The 19,195-nt window shown below is 42.3% G+C and overlaps 1 protein-coding gene across 19 annotated transcripts in view; it reads right to left on the bottom strand.

The window, feature by feature from the left end:
• The window catches only part of TBL1XR1 (TBL1X/Y related 1), a 375,211-nt gene that overhangs the window by 27,697 nt on the left and 328,319 nt on the right, over window positions 1–19,195 (bottom strand). For 8 of the 19 annotated variants that reach the window (XM_015871583.2, XM_085513244.1, XM_015871582.2 and 5 more), the window contains one exon: window positions 2,988–3,055. The exons of the other annotated variants lie outside the window; for them this stretch is intronic. The gene's annotated coding sequence lies outside the window, so the exon portion shown is untranslated. The remainder of the gene's footprint in view (window positions 1–2,987; window positions 3,056–19,195) is intronic. 19 annotated transcript variants of the gene reach the window in all.

The raw sequence follows: 19,195 nt of genomic DNA, 5'->3' as shown, positions 1-19,195 counted from the left end.
AAAAATAAAAACAAGCTTCTTTCCTTGTCCTCTGAAAATGGAATCATTTACCTAACAATTAGCCTAAAACTACTGGCAGTGCTGAATGAGTGCCAAGTGCCAATACTTCACTGGTTTTGTTTGTTGTTTTTTGTGAAGTCCTGAGGCATGCTTATGTAAAGGAACCCTTCACAGAGATCCTATGAACATGCCTGCCGTGACACAGCCCCAGATGGCTCCTACAAGTTGCAAAGTCACCTGCATCTCTAGAAGCAATCCTGCTGGTGTTATCTGAAGATTAAAGGCATGTACCAAATGTTCTTGCTCATTTGGCACTGTACAGAGTGTCTCTGATTAGAAGAATCTGATCACAATGGCAGAGGCACAAAGGAATTTCTACACAATATTATAAGATTTTAAGTTTTTAAGGAGGTCTCTTTTTGCATATCGCATATAAAAGCCGTTACAGAGCAGCCTGTTGTGGATGAGGTTTGTTTGGAGGGAAGCATCCTTGAAAGCCATACACAAGTGCTCACAACGAGTGCCTACGCACACAAAAAATGTTAAAATTTAAAACCAATGGTTTTGTTCAGCAGAGACAGGAGTCTACTGAAGAAACGACTGTAAAATTGATTGAAGTCACAAAGGATCCGATTCAGACAAGAAGTTCAAAACCAGGACACTTGTGGCTGCTTAGGCCAACAGCAGATATCTAGACCCATAAGTTTTTCAATTAATCCCCTTTGAAGCAACCAATTCACCTCTGAAGATGCATCATATGTCCGATATGGATTCCCCCGCAGTTAAAAGGCAAACAGCCTCATCTGCTGGTGCTGTTAGAAACACGATCGTGGTTTTGTGTTTCACATACAGAGAACACTTTCATTCAGAATAGCTAAACATCAGCAGTGATGGAAACACACCACGGATAACAACTGCAGGCTACTAATATATATACAGCTGAGTAGAAATCAGTTTCAGATTGTCCCACACACAGCCTCTGTGCTACCTTTTGTGGAGTTAAGCTGTCACATTAACTACCACTAGCTCAGTTTAAAGAAATTAGAGAGGACAGCTTTTGGGAAAAGAAATGCAGCGTGCTGGGTTATTTTTACCTCATCTCCAACACTGGAGTCCCATGTTTTCACGTGTGGATAATTCTGCTCACCTGTTTCCAGTAACGGCAGTGCTATTTGAAAATAAAGAGATGATGGAGGGGAAGAAGGCCACGTCTCTGCTACATCATATCACACTTCAGTAACAACTGCACAAATTGCCCACAACATTTTGAAGAATCCTCAATATTTTTCAGCCTCCAAAGAGCTCCTTCCCATCATCTTTCATTTCTTACAGTATTTATAAAGCTGCAATGGCTTTACTTTGCAGAATCACCTTTTAATGTTCTTGAGTAATGCTACTCCAAACTTCATGATGCCATTCCTCACATATAAAACAGGCAGCATTTATTCTCCTACTCCACGATTTAGAAACTAAAGTAAGTCTACATGTGTTATTTGTGTGTGCTGAAGGTATTACCTGTTTACAGGGCCAGAAAATATACAGCACAAACGCTACTACACACAAATATCTATGTACCAATCTAACTCAATGACAACAGACAAAACTACCTCAATCTTTACACCCATTCTCTTGCATCCTTTGACTTTCCTAATTTACCACCGGGTAGAACTTTGAAAGACACAAAAAAAAGGTGAGGGGAAAGCAAAAGAAACCAAACAGACAATAAAACCCAATGAAGAACACATCTCCAACACAAATGGGCTTACTACTATTTCTCAGGATGACTAGAGAACCCCATTAAGAAACTCATGTGTACCCCACCTTGCTTTTAGAAGATGGAAAGTAGCCTGTGAAAGTATAGAGAGCAAGGGATCAATCCAGAAGAATATTTAAGCATATTATAGTCCCATTGACTTCAATTCCTTAAGTGATTTGTTGGAGCACAGCCAGTACAACAATGCCTTGCAAGCTCAAGGCCATCAAGAACAGTCAGCAGTTTCCTTCAGTGGGGGTCTGCTTGCAGGGTGAGTTTTCAAAACCAAACTCCTTCTGTCTTTGAGTGCCCTCAATGGATTTAGGACAGCACACGAGGAAGGATAGCAAAAAAAAATTTAAGAGACTGTGATTTAAGGAAAAAAAAAGACATCTGCTCCACCCACAAGACATTTGTTGAATTACAGCATATATTAACAATTCTACAGATACCAATGCAGTATCAGTTATCCACTGCTGCAATAACAAATACTCAATTGTGCTCTTGCACAATACGTAAGCACTGCTGTTGCTAGACCGGTTCAGAATGAATTTTCCCTTTATTAGAAAAAGTAAGGTAATCTGCCCTCCTTTTTAACTCCAGCCACGCAGAAGAGACTAAAGATAAGAAAGTGTGTTTAAGAGAAGTATGCCAAGTCAAGAGCAATGACGGAGGGATTGCAGTTACATACATTTAAAGCAAACAATTGCAAAATCACGACTGTTAAGCCTAAGAAGTGTGATAACAGCACACGGTCTGGGTGTCTGCCCTCTGAATGCCGTACTCATATTTTCCTCTAGGAAGCAAAGACTTTGGTACTTGAAAACAAAACAAAAAACCCCACACTGTAGCAACAACACAGAAACTTTTGTGCCTCTCCCATCCCTTTCTGAAGTTGATGCACACTGAGGATCCATGTATCACGTATGCATCCAAGATGCTCTGTCAAAAGGTCCAGTTATTAATACATTCTTGCTGTGAACTGATGCGTTATAAAATAACAGCTCTCAAAGTGAATATGGATTTACACATTAGACAGTAACAGCTCCAAAAGGAGCTGTTAAAATACCACTGAATGAACGAACACTTAATATAGAGATTCGGTGGACAGCAAAGGCAGATACCTCACAAATACTGTAAATGCATGTAACTGTAATTACTAATTCTGAATCACACCAAATCTTTTGTCGGCTTTCATGAGAAGTAAAAGAGATAAATCATTGAGTGTCCTTACCAGAACTACTCTCTGAAACCCCACAAAACTGTGATGTGGCAGCAGTACAGCCCCTGGTATTACACCACCTGTAACACAAACCATATTATGATAGTTTCTATCAATACTTATTTTAACAGACGATAAAAGGATAAAAGCTATTTTTCTACCAATCTTTTTAGAGAAAGCATTAAAACAACATTCAGTTTCCTGTGGATTATAGTATATTTTTATGGAAGAAAAACAAACAAAAATTAAAGACCATCTTTTCATCACTTACATGGAATGTGCTTTAAAAAAAAATTACAATTTTACTCTCATCTCACTCTTAGTTGATAACAAAACCCTGGCACAGAAAAGGGCATTTACTTCAATAGAATTTCTCTTCTTTCTGCCTGTTCATACAGACAAATGGGAACTTTGAGAGGATCCAGCTTACGAATAGCACAGTACTGATGTGGTGGCTTCATTCAGTCTTAGCCCAAGTATATAGCTCAAATATTTCAGCAATAAGATGACTATAAGAAACACAAGGCCACGGCCAACCCATCCAGTGCTTCTCATAACTGACTACTGCAGAACAAAGTTTAATATCAGCCAATTAAGAAGAGCAGTTCTATGGTAGAATCCTTAGGATACCCTCACAGAGTTAATTTCCACAAGCGACTTCAAAGCTTAACCGCTCCCTAGGACTTAAGTACATTATACACCTGTGATCAGAACAATTACTGATCATACCTTTATGTAACACAGAGGTTCCTACCACGGATATTCATTACAGATGAAATCACTGGAGAGAAATCTGACATAAACTAAGGGATTAAGGAGAAAGGCTCGAAGGTAAAAGAGCAGGAACACTGCCTGGGCACAGCAACAGAAGAGTCACCTATCAAAAAAAACGCTGTCTGAAGTGGAATGTAGTTTGTGGAACAGAAAACCTCTCCCAGATGGATGAAGATGAGGAAAGTAGCAATATATTTTTTTTCCTAAATACACAACTCCTGCCATAAAAGCTGACAAATGCATTACCTACAGCCAATACCCAAACCTCCCAAATATCTCCTTAGAACACTGCAACTGTAAGATGAGTGATGGTGCAAAAAGATTGTTTCCCCGTTCACTGCAGGAGAGTAGGACTAGGTGACCTTTAAGGGTCCCTTCAATTGAAAGGATCCCACGGTTCTATGATCATCACACAGGGCTGCTGCCCCGCTGCCTGAGCTGGCAGGAGGGAACGGTATGTTTCAATATTTACATGCTTTGAACTTCTTGCATTCTGCATTAAGCGTTTATCATTCACTCAGAGCACACGCTGTTTGAAGGAACTAATTGATATTACCCCCAAAATGATGCCAAATAGGAGAAAGAACAAGGAGGCCCTGAAGGAAAGCAGTGCACTACCACATCCTGAACAGAAGCCAGTTCAAGAGGAATTCCTTTCCTCTCCTCAATTCCCCACAGAGCACACATAAAAGCACAACACACTGAACACCAGAAGCTCACGGCTCTATTAGCCTCCCCTACAACAACAACAGGAAATCTGTTTACAGTTAACTAATTTGCCATGGGATGGAGAGGGTTGAGAGGGCACACGGTGAGAATTAAGCACAGGGCCCAGCCCACCCGGCCCATCGGGTGACTAAGCACCAGCTTCAGAGAGACCGAGCATCTCATTGCTGCATTCATTTGCATCACACGGGAACCCCCGAGCCACAGTCACCCTGGAAACAGTTGTAGCAGGTTTCAAATTAATGACTATGGTAAAATTTATGGCATGTCCTGCAAAGCCTCATATATGTCATAGAACAGATGTGGGGCATTGGCACAGGTTGCCCAGGGAGTGGTGGTCACCGAACCTGGAGGAGTTCAGCATCTTTGGAGACATTGCACTGATGCTGAATGGTCAGACTGCCTGATCCCAGAGGTCTTTCCCAACCTTAATGCTTCTGTGACTCCACTTTTAATTGCATTCCTACCAAGTGACACGCTGAAATGGAGCACATCACAGGGTGGAACTTCCCCTCCTAGATTTAACCTTCAGAGCTTCATTCTGCAGCAATGCTGGGGTTGGTTTGTAGTTGCACATGCTGTCTTTTATTTCTCTTTGCTAGGAGATGCCTTGCTAGAAATATCTCAGGGAAGCTGGAGGAAACACATCATAAATAAACTAAACCGCAAATCTACAGCCTTGTTTAAAACAACAACAAAAACGCTCGGGAGGAGGGGAACAACTAATCATATGGCAAGGAAAAAAACAATCAGCCTCGGGGAAAGGACAACGACAGAAAATAATGCGAAGATGTGGATGATCTGAAAACCCAGCACTTCACATGACTCTGACAACCATAACGACAGAATCTGTTACAGAAACACTCACTGTGTAAGAATTTGAGTCTTGTGAGCTAAAGGTATTCCTTCCTGCAGTTTAAAATGCCTGTGTACTTCTAAACTGTCTATAAGAATTCACATTGTTTCCACATTTCACTATTAATGATAGAGTGGGTATTTTATCAAACTACTCCCGCCTCCCATGATGCCCAGTGTGAACATACAAGGCACTGTCTTGGCAAAGGACAGCTACAGATGTGACAAATGATAAACTCAAGTTCATAGTGCACGAATTATAACCAAAATCCTTACTAACATTTGGGGTTTTCTTCAGTTGATGCCATTTTGTTTTTAATAATCAAAAACGAAATGGGTTTTTAACAAACAATTTCTGAAAAATTGCCTGGGGTTTCGCTTGTTTTGATATTAAATCGTGTATACTTGGAAAGAAAAAAAAGAAGTAAATCATGTGCTCATAAAAAGCACCGATGTGTAAATTGAACATGGCCCATGAGGGAGAGAGAAATTATCCACTTTAAGGAAGTATTGTTTACTGCTTTCTTCCCCACTGGAGCGCCTGTTAATAGTATTTGCTGTTGTTTTCTTACTGCGTGATGAGTACGGCTGTAACCAGGAACGCTGCTAAGGCAATGAAACGCGTGTGTACAGAAAAGGAACACAGTATACAAAACTCTATCTTGAACTTAGAGCAATGGATGTATTTTGGATATTCAGAACGCTCAGTGCACAAATGAGCCCTTATTTTCACTCTGTCCTATGACAGCAGCGTAACTCCTGGTCTGATTTCCCTCCGTTTGCATAAAAACAAATGTTATCACAGTGAGATCTGATCTGCTCGCTGCCACTTATTCCCTCTAATCCCTCCGTTTCAGAGACCATCCAACCAACAAATGTCGCCAGTGAAATTCAAGTAATGCATTAACAAAATAAGGGCAGGTTCACCTGTAACAATGAGACTGTTCCATTTTGTCCCTGCAAACTGCATTATAGATTCCCTTTGGCCACAATGGAGAAAATAAGAACAAAAAAATCTAACAGGAGTGGTGGTTTAAGAAAATCAAGCTCCTGGGTTGAAAAACATCGGTCTCCTATAACTGCTCCACAAAACATAAGCAAATGTCCTTCAGCACAACTGCGCTCGCTGCTATTTTGCTACAAATCCACAGCTTCCATAATCCATCAGTTCTGCACTTTAAGAAGCTGGATATTACTGGAATAGATGGCACTTTCAAAGCCCAGTGGAAGGGTAAAGGGCCACAGATAAAGGGCCACCAGCAGCCCTGAACAAGTGGAGGACAACTGAACCTTCAGTATTTGGCCCAGCAGTCAGGACCTGAAGGAGGCAGAGCAGCACAGAATCGCCCACCCAGGCAGTACTACCAGGCTGGCACTGATGGTTTGTGCTCATAGCTGCTCTAAGTGCTGGGAACACCTCAGTGCAGAGGTGCAGTGTGCTGCCCACAGCCCCTCCGCTGCTGCTCCGACACGTGAGCCTCACAGACAGCAGCCAGTAAGGTTTTAATCCAGCAAGAGCAAATGCTTTCTAGGACACAGCTTAAATCCCTCAGGACAGCCAGTAAAATGAATAGCAAGCACTCCACAGATAGCAGGGAAGGAGCTTTTGCTCCTCCTGAGTTATTCACGTGAGTGATCTCAGCAGTTACCTGCACCATGGAACAGACACAGATACGGCACAGACACAGCAACTGCCCACCAAGTTCACAGGAACACATTTAACAGTGTGATACAACAGATGTGAAAATATCAGGCACGTGCAATGTTAAGGCGCCTCTCACAACCTTCCCCTCTTCCCACAAACTGGGATTTCATTCCAAGGGCAAAAGCACTGCACACTGATCTCCAGAGCAATGCTATGGGCAGAGAGCAGCAGTATGAGAGCAACAGAGCTATGGGGCCACGTGCCCCTCCTGGAGCAAACTGGCCCATATGCACCCCTGAAGTTCACCTTACACTCAGGAGAACACCCAGTGCTGACACTGATTCAATAATTACAGACATAAGGTGATACGAGGCAGGCAGCACAATGCTGGCTTTCCTCTCAGGCCTTGGTTCAAGAGGAAGGTTTTCTTTCTTAAAATAGCTTCCTCAAGTGCCATTTGCCTTCTTTCAAATCATCATTCAGCAGCAGTGGGTTTGAGAAAGATGACCAACCTGCCTCAGTTTGCATGGACACATAGGCCTGAACGTTACCAAAGCACAATTTTCAGTGTAAAACATGTACATGCAAAGAAGGATTCGCACAGCACATGAATAAAACATGCCTGAAACAAGCAGGAAAAAAAAAATACTTAAAATATCCACATAACTATTAATTAGTTATTAATATTAGATCTCTGGTCTATTTCCCTTCAAATTAGCAATTAGCCACCCACCAGCAAAATGTCAATTGCAAAACAAGAGGCTGTATTTATAGTACAACCTACTTGGAGCTCTGAAAGACGTGTCAGCCGCTGCTAACTACAATGCTCCTTTTGTGTGCCTCCTGAATTAATCCTTTACACCTAACTCTCATTACAGGCAACTATACGTACAAAAGTCATATTGTATTTTTACAGTCTTTCTTACATCACATGAGCTGGTACAGACATTCTTCCATACAGAAGTCTATTCAGAGAGGGGGTGGAAAAAAAAGTAGTGTGAAGTAATCTGTATGAAGCTGTATAGGACACTGATATGGCTGTATCTGTTCCTGTGTAGCAATGAGGTGGGAGGAGTGGCTGACCAGAAGATGTTAATAATAAACCCTTGAATCCCATTTTATTATTTCCCATTTGGCGATGAGCTTTGACTGCTGCAAGCAGTGTGTTACAGATGTAAAACTGCTGTATCTTTAGACGGTATTCATATCACAAAGTTACCAATAGAAGAGAAATGACATTTCCAGTGATACTTCTTGTCAGTAAGTATGGGAAAGGTGCAGCCACCCACAGATACCCTGCATGGATCTCTCTAGCAAAGCATAGGTCAGAAGGGCCACTGGTGAGAGAGGTATTTAAGAAGATGGCCTGTTCCACTCCATGCTCTGCAGGTCTGTGATTTGCCTTGAGAACAGCCCCCCTCCCCTTCTCTCTCCAGATACTGGACACCATCCCCAGAGGAGAAAGGAAAAAAAGCCAACAATCCTCCTTTCAGCCTTAAAATGGACCCCAAACCAAGGCCCCATTGCCAAACGCTTAATTCCTCATGCATTTATCAATTCCAAACCATCGATGCAAGGAAAAAAACTGCAGCATCAAGCAGCTTTGCACATTGCTGGCTCACCTTGAAGCTCACAGAGAATGATGGGAATTCTGGATTACTAAGATCACCACTTGCTATTGGACAACAGGACAGTCTGCAGTCTTTCTCTTCCTAAATTTCCTTTTTACCTCAACAAATTCACTTCAAGGCTACAGTTATTAAAACCTGGAGGAATCAGAAAAGAGGAAACAAGAGCCACAAGAAGAAAAAGCACAGAAAGCAGCCGGGATCCGGAGCCGCTTTCATCACATGGGATATTTTTATATCCATTGTACACTCACTCATTTATTTTTTCTAATAACCGTCACACATGTAAGCAGGAAAGCTGCAGGGTACTTCTAAAGGAGATAAGTAAGAAAAGGCGAATGCGGTCCCATCCATACACCTTGCTGGGCTTTTCCTTTCATACGCTGAAACATCTTTAAACCCTAAGTAGATCATTCTAAACATTTCAGGATTAGGACGGGCTCGACCAAATAAGTGAAATTTTCCATTATCAGTGAATTTCATTGAAGCCACCACTGTGGGGATCAATGCATCCCATAGCCAGCAAGCAACAGCAGGGCCCAGGCTCCATGAGCCAGCTCAGCCCCCTGGCTGCAACCAACCTCATGAGGACTCATGGAAAACACAATGGCACCAAATCACGGCCCGGTTTGTTTCAGTTTAGCTGCTTCTCCTCCAAATCAGTTTGGAACTTGACCTGAGCCCCTAAATCTGCGGATCTTTTCAAAATGTTCTTCAAGAATAGATCAAAAATGTTATTTTCTGCCTCAGGTGAAGCATCCTCGCCTGTCTGTACAGAACAGCAGCAGCAGGTGAGCAGGAGGCAGACCAGACCACACAGCCACAGCACTACTTACTGCGAAACACCTTCTTGTGCCAAGAAGGAAACAGCCTTTGCAAGCAGGAAAGAGTTCACTGGGCTTTCCTGACCCGCTGCATATTATAGTTACAGGTATATATCATATTTTTAAATGTGAGAAAAAGGTAATAGCAGACCCACTTTCGTTCCTGCTTATTTAGAGAAGCAAACTATTAAGCCTGAGCTACCCCCAGCAACGCAATTAAGAACTGACCCAATTTCCAGACCCAAATGAGCAGCATACACACGGCAGCACAGCGCTGCATTCCCACCTCCACCACTACGAGCTCTGCCCCATCCTGCCCATCTGCTGCTGGGCTGCAAGTCAGGCATCCTCCTGATCCCACAACCCCTCCGGTTGTCATCTCTGCTACCAGAGTACAACATGCATTGATACAAACCCTGAACTGTGAGGTGGTTATACGTGGTGTTATAATTACACTAAGGGTGTACCAAGAACCATGTGCAATTGAAAAGCAACACATGCAACATACCACAGGGATTTCACTCATTTCACTGACAACATCCTATTCTATTTCAGGCAGCTCTCTTTTGGTCAAGGAACCTTCACAGCAATTAAAACCAGAAAGTATGACCATTATTAACACCACTATTTATTTGAACAACAGCAGCACGCAGAAGATCCTTTTCCAGTATTAGGGCCACACTACGCTCACATCACAGAAACACATAAGAGTTGGTTCCTGTGCTGAACAGACTATAATCCAACCAGACAAGGTGGATGAAGTGAAATGGACAGAAGAACAAAAATATCTCTCACATGCAACTTTTGTTGTATCAATCTATTTTACTCAGACCATCTGTTACACTTTCTTACTGATCAAGGTCCTGCACCCAGTCTGCACTCCACTGCTGCTGGTTGGGCCCACATGTCCCATCTCCATTCAAATTTCCTTAATGATTATTATTCTTTTTAAATCCTTCCCCGTGAGAGTTAAAAATCAAGTAGTTTTCAAAGATCACAAAAGCACTGAGATGCAGCACAGCATTTCCAGCTATTCCTGAAGTGCTTGCTGTCTCTTTATTAGGATAAATACTCCACTGAACACTGATATCTTCCTCAGATGTTCGGTCATTTCTTCTCTAGTCAGTGAAATTAAATATTTTCAGTACTGAAGCACATGAGTCCTTGGCTCGTGTGCAGCAAAACCAGATAAGCAGCTGCATAACAATACTATTCAGTGCTTAGAAAAAACAACCTGTGTACAAGTAATAGTGGCAACACAAGATTTCTGCTTCTTTTGCACCTGCCCCAGCACAGCCTCCTATAGGTGCTCTCCCCCTTTTGCTGTATGACAGCAGAGGCACCGCGTAAATACAGTGTGAATCTGAAGCAGAGTGAGCCACAAAATCTCTCTTCACACACACCAAAGCACGTGCGGCGTCTGTGCTGCATCACCTCTCACTTCCACGGGTACCCTGCAGCTCACTGAGCACACCAGGCTCACATACACTGCTCCAGGGCAGGCTGCAAGCAGCAGGCAGTCACGTCTCTCCCACTTTGTTCCCAACAGGTCCTTATAACCGACATCCAGGCAGCTTGCAGGGCAGAAGTCAGCAAAGATGCACGTGCAGGGGTAGATATGCTCCGACAGGCATCCATTTTCCAATGGAAGATTCCCAGGGAGGCAGCACTGTTCAGACTGCAAACGAGCATGCTGCCAGGGCAAGAAAATAACAGAGCAGAATACTGCCTACACACCATCGCAGCCTTTCCACCGGATGAGTTACAAGTCACAAAAGTATGTGGAACAATTCATTTGGCTTCAGCTGCAGTGCGTTTTTCTTCAAAAGCAAAACACTGGGGTTCCTAACTCATGACTTTCGCATACTTGAGATCTTTTTAAGTAGATGTCACCCACAGCTGTAACTTGGCACTTCCAGAAATGCTCTCTTCGAGCTTTGCCTTCGCTGACATTTCTCCTCCCATGCATTATGCAAAAAGTCCCAGATTAATCTTGGGATAACGATGGAAGCTTAAGAGCCCCAGACAAGTATTTTTTTTCCACTGGTGCGCTGTGTAAAGCTTCAGAATGGTGAGGGAATGCTTCTTTGTAAAGTGTAATTTTAAAGATATTCGCATAACTGATTAATGTGAATTCCACATCAAAAAGGCAAAGAGTCCAAGATCTGCTACACGTCTCTGCATTTGCTGACCTACGGTGCCAGCATTCATTAAATAGCCTTCTCCCGGCAGCAGGTTTTGCCTCATACCCGAACAGGAGGACATCATTTACCTCCCTGTGTGTTAAATTTCCTCATCGCTGACAGACAGCTGATGCACGGTACAAAAATGAAGCTCTCACAGAAATCCTGCTGCTCCTGAAATAAATGGTGCTTGCTGGGAATACGGCTGGGCTGCCCCTTGAGCCCAGCCTGCAATAACAAGCGCCCACCTCAACGCCAGGGAGGCCTCTTTGCCTCCCATTTCATTACTGGTGGATTATCCCAAAATCTTACTCCCCTAATGGATGAGGTCTGTTTTTCAATTTCCAGCCTGAATACGCTCCTTGCCAAGATATATGCATTTTTTCCTGGTGCTGCCTTCAATGCAACAAAAAAATACTTGTACTCACTCAAGCTTTGGCAAGCCCTCATATATTTAGAGAAAGCAACTGTAAGCCCTCTCAGCCTCTGTTTTATTGAGATAAACAAACTAACCAAGCTCTCAGTGTCCTACTGCAGGGAAGCCTCTGCTCATCCCGCACCATTTTGGTCATCTCCTTCTGCATCTGCTCTATATTAGAGTTGTCCTTGAACACGGCCTGCCTCATCCATTCAGTGTCACACACAGGGTGCCAGCAGTGCTGCCTAGCACATGAGTAGCAATAACACATCCTGATTTCTACTGTGGGTCGGCCCACACCTTACAGACCTTAAATCCATGTTTTTCAGAACAACAGGGTACTAGTGAAGAGTTATCCTTGATTTTACAGGCTAATTACTCAACTGATTGACAGACTTTCTGTTCTTCTGTCATACTCAAGAGACCAGCAGCCAGGTCACAGCACTATTCACATCTATCCAGAAGTGCACAATCATGCCATTCTGTGCTATGAAATTTCAGCCCACTTTTTCCACTCAAGTCCTAAAGGCCATCTGGCTCCTCCTGCTCGGTCCTCTGTTCCTCATCAGCTTTGACAGCACACCCCAGCCTAACGTCATCAGCAAATTTTATTGCACATCCTACTTTTGAAGTTAATTAGCAAATGCATTAAAGTCAGCCCAGTTCTTAACACAACTCACTTCCTTTAGGCTCCACAGCCCTCCTCTGATCACATAATAATGTGACCTCCTCTTTTGCAGGCGACCTCCTTACCCTAACAACTCTTCTACATCTCATCAGTCTCTTACCATGTCCTATGTACTGCTGGAGCAAGTGTTGTAACAGGATAGGCAGATTAGCTCTGTTATTTTTTTTCTTCTCTAAAACCCAACTACAACAACTTCAGAAAGGAAAGATAACATGGATCCCACTGTATGTGTCTGTGAAACTAACATGCTTAAGTTCAATCTACTGTGATTACATGCATATATTATATTTATATACCTATGTGCACAACCCTACTTATGTTGACCTATACAGACATACATCTATACACATATCCCGACAAAGGCAGCAAACCTTGCCCAGCTCCCTCTTGAAGCAAAGCCAATGGCTCCAGAAGCCAGAATGTCAAGACATACTAAGGCATCCCAGGAGGCTGCAGTTGCATTATCCCAAATCCTTGACCATCCTACGATTCTGTGATAAAATATCCATTGTTCTTCCAGTATACGGTCCAACTACAGATAAAGTCCGACAAATGCAAGGCAGAGTCAGCAGCTTGGTTAGATCAGGTTAGGAGAAGAAGGAAACTCAATTGAAATACCCGGGGTCACCACAGAGAAGATTGTGGAACAAAAATGATTTAAAAAAATATCACAGGGAGCAATAGCTCCTTTCAGCTAAGGGGAGGTCGGTATGGTGAGGAAGGGCAGGCAGCCCAGGTAAACAGGGCAGTGAAGCAAAACCGGATGGGTCAGTGACGGCAACTTCACTTCTATGCAGCCCATTCAGGCTGTGCTAAGGACACGTGAACCCCCAGAGCCTGCCTGGGGGGCGGAATTTCAACCAGCTACCTGGTAAGCTGCAACAGCACAGACAATACCTTGGCAATGACTGAGGCTGAACAATTGAGCGCAAAGCGATTTCTTTTTTTTTTAGAAGTTAATTATAAGAGAAACTGGGAAATGAAGCAAAGAAAAAGGTATGCCAGCAATCTATTCTTTGCAGTATTTGCACTCGTATATTCATAAGTAAATGAGTTATTTGCTTATTGTAAAAAGCACCAAATCTATAAGAGCAAAGGCAGCAGTGATCTCACCTACAGAGCAGTTGATGGCCTCAGGGTACTGACGGTAGCAAACAGCAACTTATCGCTATTTTCTATTTACAGCAAGCATCCCTAGCACCGCTTCCATTTGCAATGTATAATTCACATTGATCTCTTCATTGTGTTTCCTTAGGTTCTCACACCCTTACCTACTCCTCAGGTTACTTCCCACATTCCAGATGGTCAATCTCCACAAGGCATCTTCTGCGCCTCAGCCTCTTCTTGCTTAAATCCAAGCTGATGGCTCATCAGTAGAATTATTCATCAACTGTTGCTGTTAGACAGTTGTTTTCTATGCAAATCAGACTTTGTGCAACAAAAATGGAATTCCAGCCTTTTCATAACTATTTTAATGTGAAATGCTGACATCAAGTCTTAAGTTCATTTGATTATTTTGCTGTTTATGTTATTAGTAATCAGTTTTCTGGCACTCTTTTCTGTTCCAGTTCAATCACTCTGCTGAATTACTTGAACTCTCGATGAACTGCACCAAAAAAGGAAAATTAACTAATGCCTCATTTGATCTTGTGACCATAAAACTTGTGTTTTCATTCCCTCTTTAACCTTTGACCGTGTATCTTTTCCCCTTAATTTGTGTGCTATGTACCTGATAGTTTTAAATTTGTTTCTTTTATTCATGAAGAAAGAATCTGCCGCCCTCTATTCATTTTAACCTTTGCTGACTTTTTTTCCCAGATATTCATTAATAAGCACGCACTTAAAATTGGTTCTTTACAGCCCACCTTACATTCCCTCTGCATTACTGGGTTCTCCTTCACCAGCACAGATGGTTTCACAAGAAAACCACCTCAAAAAAAGCAGCGCAAAGGCTACTCTGATCATAATGAAATTCCATTTGCCTGGGGAAAATCCCATGGACAAGTAATCCAAAGAACAGCTCACGTTTGACATCCATTTATGCATGATCCACGGATGAGGATCCTACATCAATACTAACCGGGGTGGGGGGGTGTTAGGATTCAGACCCCTTGTCCGGATATGTTCATTAAAATCACGATAAGAATACAAGGAGCCTCCAGTTGCTAAGATCTTTCATTCTGTTTTTATGGAGCTCTATGGAGTCTTCATGTATAAGCGTGGACTTCTTGGTCTGGCATCCACTTTGATAGTCATGCAGACCATAGGGCACTTGGTCTTTGGCAGACTGCAGGTCTCACCCTGAGCAAACAGAAGCACATATACCCAATGCCATTCCCCCCAGCCTACAGATTTCCTGTTGTTCTGCAGCAGCACGCATTATCTCCCAGCATCTACACCACTGAAACTAATGGGAGCTTTTACTTTTGTTGAGTCGAACCAATATCAACCTTCTGATGACAACAACGAAACCGGGATAGGAACCTGACTGCACATGTGACGCACTAAAACACTTGTGCCACAAGTGCTTCTCCTGTCCAGAAGGCAACACTCTCATGTTCATACAGCAGTGCCCATCCTTATGTTTGCTCTGCTCATCCCACTACACACGCAGCTCACAGCCATCCTGCTTTTCAGATGTGCAACAAACGCAATCGCCGTCAGGAATGTTTAACACTACATTTCCAGTTCTTTCCTACAGTCATTCACAAAGTGGAAAAAGGGTCACTTTAGGCTGCACAACTTCACCGCTGGCATATGGCAGCAAACCCACAGCAGAAACACAAGATCTTCCTCCCCTCTCAAACAGATGGCACGCCGATCAAGTCAGATATAATCCGATGCTACCTACACTACTACTGCTATTAAACCAGGAACCAAAAGCAGTGGAAAGCAGTACCAACAAACAATAACCCAATGCAGGGGAGGCAGAGCGAGAGGACAACAAGGAAGAATAATCAAAAACATTAACAGGAGACAACCGACAGCAGTGCAGGCAGTTTGGGTACATCTACGATTTAACAACCAGGAATGGCAATAGGAAAGAAACTGCAGCAGCCCTCATCCGATTACAGAGGACGGTCCTCTGGCCTGATGCTGGCCCGGTTCCCTCTGCTCTTGTGATTCACTGCACTGGGCACCTGCCAGGGGCTACATATCCTGCCTGCTTACATAATTACATATTTATGATTCTGCCGAGAATTCTTAGTCAAAGCTTATTTCTGAACTGTAAAATGCCTACAGGACCAGCAGAGAAAGTTCTCCAACAAAGGAAGAGCCACCACCACTTGTAATTTTTAAGGACGGTGTTTCTTCAGCTGAATCATTCAGTAAGTAAACTTTAACTGGGAGAATAAAGGCAAGCGGTGCTTTCCCTCTGAAACAGAGAGAGATATTGCTAGTGGCTTTTATTTGTTCTTCGTAAATATATATATGAATATATATGAAATTAAAAACCCCTCCACAAATACTTCAGAATGCAGCAGTATATAAACTTTTAATTCTTATCACAGCATGCACACTCTCGGACTGCAGTCAATATTTCCTCTATATCATATTACCAACACTTCCTCTTCAACACATATACCACTATGTCAGCTTATTCATGCTGATCCAATAAAGAGAATTTATGGATGAACACTCTGAAATATCTTTTTTCAGCTGTAATCAATTATCAGACAAGAAAACCACCGCGCTCCACCTTTCTTTGTTGATAACAGCGCCCATTGATTTTAGAAGGAGCAGAGCAGTCCAAAATTTCATGTCATCACTCAGTTTAGAGTAGTTCAAAAACTGCTACAAACACATACACAGATTATTTCCCTTTAAAAGTGCACTCCATCAGCTGCAGAGCCAAAACCTTCAGCAGTAAATTTCAGGAGCATTTGTAGGCTCTACCACCGAAAACACTTTCAAGCTTGGTTAGTTTTACGCACATAAGTATTTCTCACTTACATCTGAAAAGAACCATTCCTACACCTGAAGTTACATGCACGCATATACACATGCATTTGAAGGATAAGAGCCTTAGTCTTGTAGAGCTATTTATTTTAAAGCAACTATTCACATCTTGTTACCAATACCTTCAGTACTTCCAAGTTTCAAATCCTCCTGAAAGCAAAGGCCCCTGTTTTTAACGTAAGAGAAACCAAACTTCAGCTGCACCGTTTGTTTGTGATTTTGACACAACACGCAGCTCCAATCAGAACAGTACTCACGCCATTACCACTCCTACGACTCGATCCAAACCTGCCATAGCGGCCCAAGGCTACTAACAGTAAATCCTTCACCTGAAAGCAAACAACTGAAAAAATTATTTACAACACCCACCACTTTTAGCACATCCAAAGTTTGTGCTCCTCTCAAGAGCCCACAGAGCCATGTCTTGCTGCAACAACAAAGCTCACTGCATATCCCTGAGACCATCCAGGACAGCACGTAATAGATAATAATGTCCGCTGTTTTCTTCCACAGGGAGACCTGCGGCTGACCCAGTGATCTTTGCCTTGGTTAAACCACCCTTGCAGTCAAGCAATCCACACACAGCAGTTTTCAAGATGCCTCTGATCAGGCCTCCAGACTGGCATTCCTGTTAGAGGCCTTCATAGCCCCTCTAATTTCTATGGAATTAAACCCATCACAGCAAGCTGCCGTACAATAGTAAAAACCCACTGCTTGCCAGTTCTCAGTAACTTTCTAGTTTCTATGCAGACCTTTAGGCTGCTGGACTAGATGAGCTTTGACGATCCCCTTCCAACTGAGCCATCCTATTCAAATTAAATAGACATACATATATATATATATATAAATACATACATATGAACATAAACAAAAATAGTTACATATAGCTCTATGTATTTATATGTACACATACCCACGTATATGCAAAAGGAAAAAAGAAAAAGAAAGCAAGGCAAACTGCCCTGCCTCCAGAACTCACTGTACAGTAGGATGGAAAATACCTCTTAGGTAAGCTAGCTTTTCTACCACACAGCAAAAAGAAATAATAATAATAATTTGCTAAAGCCTTTATGGAAAATCTGATGCCATCCTGCCTTTAGGCCCAAGGACCAGGACTTTCATTTTTATTTCCAACACATTCCTTAACCCTTGCGACCTGAGGCGCACATTAGCAGTCTCTAAATTAACCTTTGAAATCCTACAAAAGGCTGCATTAGGCACCAATCTGCCTTCCTTACAAAGCCTTTTTTTGTGAAGTTTTCATATCTTTCCTTCGAGAGGCCAACCCACATCAACTAACCACAGCCATGCTCCATTTTAAAAGGCTTGAACACAACACAAATAGGTGATTTCACAAAAATTGCCAACAATTCCAGTCTGCTTTTAAGGATTAACTAATACTGTACTTTATTTATGTCTTAACACAACATATTTGATGCAAAAAAAATTAACATCACCTTCATTCACCTTTAAAATGAAACAAAGAGAAAACAGAAGAGGATGTACAACTTCTGCATTTCAGTGCTGGTTTGGGTTTTTTTGACCAGCAAGAAATGGAACTAACAGTCACGATTTAGCAGACTGACCAAAGTGCTCATATCATTTCTCATGGGAATCCAAGACGTATTTCTGATTGAAAAACACATATTGAACAGGGGTAGTCAAATGAAACCACTGCTGTGAGAAGAGCATAAACTGCTTTCTGCAGGTCAGCCCCTGTCCCACTCTTTGTCTACACACATCAAAGAGAATAATAACAAAATAAAAACCCATGAAAGTTATATTTTACTATGATCTGGAGTAAGTTACGGTTACTCCTGGGATGGTGATGAACATGCCCAGCTCAGCTCTTACATCTACATTCAACCTGTTTTGAAGTTGATCAAGAGATGAGTAATTGTTTAGAAATCTCTGGAATAACGAAATATGCCACTTTATAGTAAAAGCAGCCTTTAAAACAGGAAAAAAAAACCAACACCAAAGTGGAAACTATTTCACTTTGCTACACATTACAGTTGAGTATGTTTTACGATGCCTGTAACAACGAGCATGCCCTTGAGAGAGCACAATTCTGAATTTCTAACATAATTTGTAGAGGGAAAATTAGGGTAAAATGCAGCAACATTTCACATACAGTCTCTCAGTCCTTTAAAATTTTATGAACTATAAGGACTAGGTTAATACGGAATGAGTCACGTTTTTAAGAGAAGCAGTAACACAGACCTGAATTTCAAGTCATAACTAAAACCACGCTCACCTAATAGAAAATAAAAAGAAATCGGAGAAGCCTTCTGTTGGGAAAAGGTCAACAACAACAGTGAGAACTCAGCAGTAACACAAGAGGCCGAGGGCACCACTGGTTTCACTTTCAGTCAATTAAAATGCCAGGCTACGTGACCAGGTACATCTGGCACCTTCTCACTCCACAGCTCTGTTCCCTAAAGCTGAAATTCATCCCAAGAAAAGATAAAGTGCAGTTTACACGTGCAAAGTTTGAGCTTAAACATCAGGGTATTAAA

Source organism: Coturnix japonica, chromosome 12 (assembly GCF_054131305.1).
Source record: "Coturnix japonica strain WE chromosome 12, WE-NBRP24, whole genome shotgun sequence".
Lineage (NCBI taxonomy): Eukaryota > Metazoa > Chordata > Aves > Galliformes > Phasianidae > Coturnix > Coturnix japonica.
The sequence above is the reverse complement of the archived record's forward strand: the minus strand, read 5'-3'. Positions and strand labels throughout refer to the sequence as shown.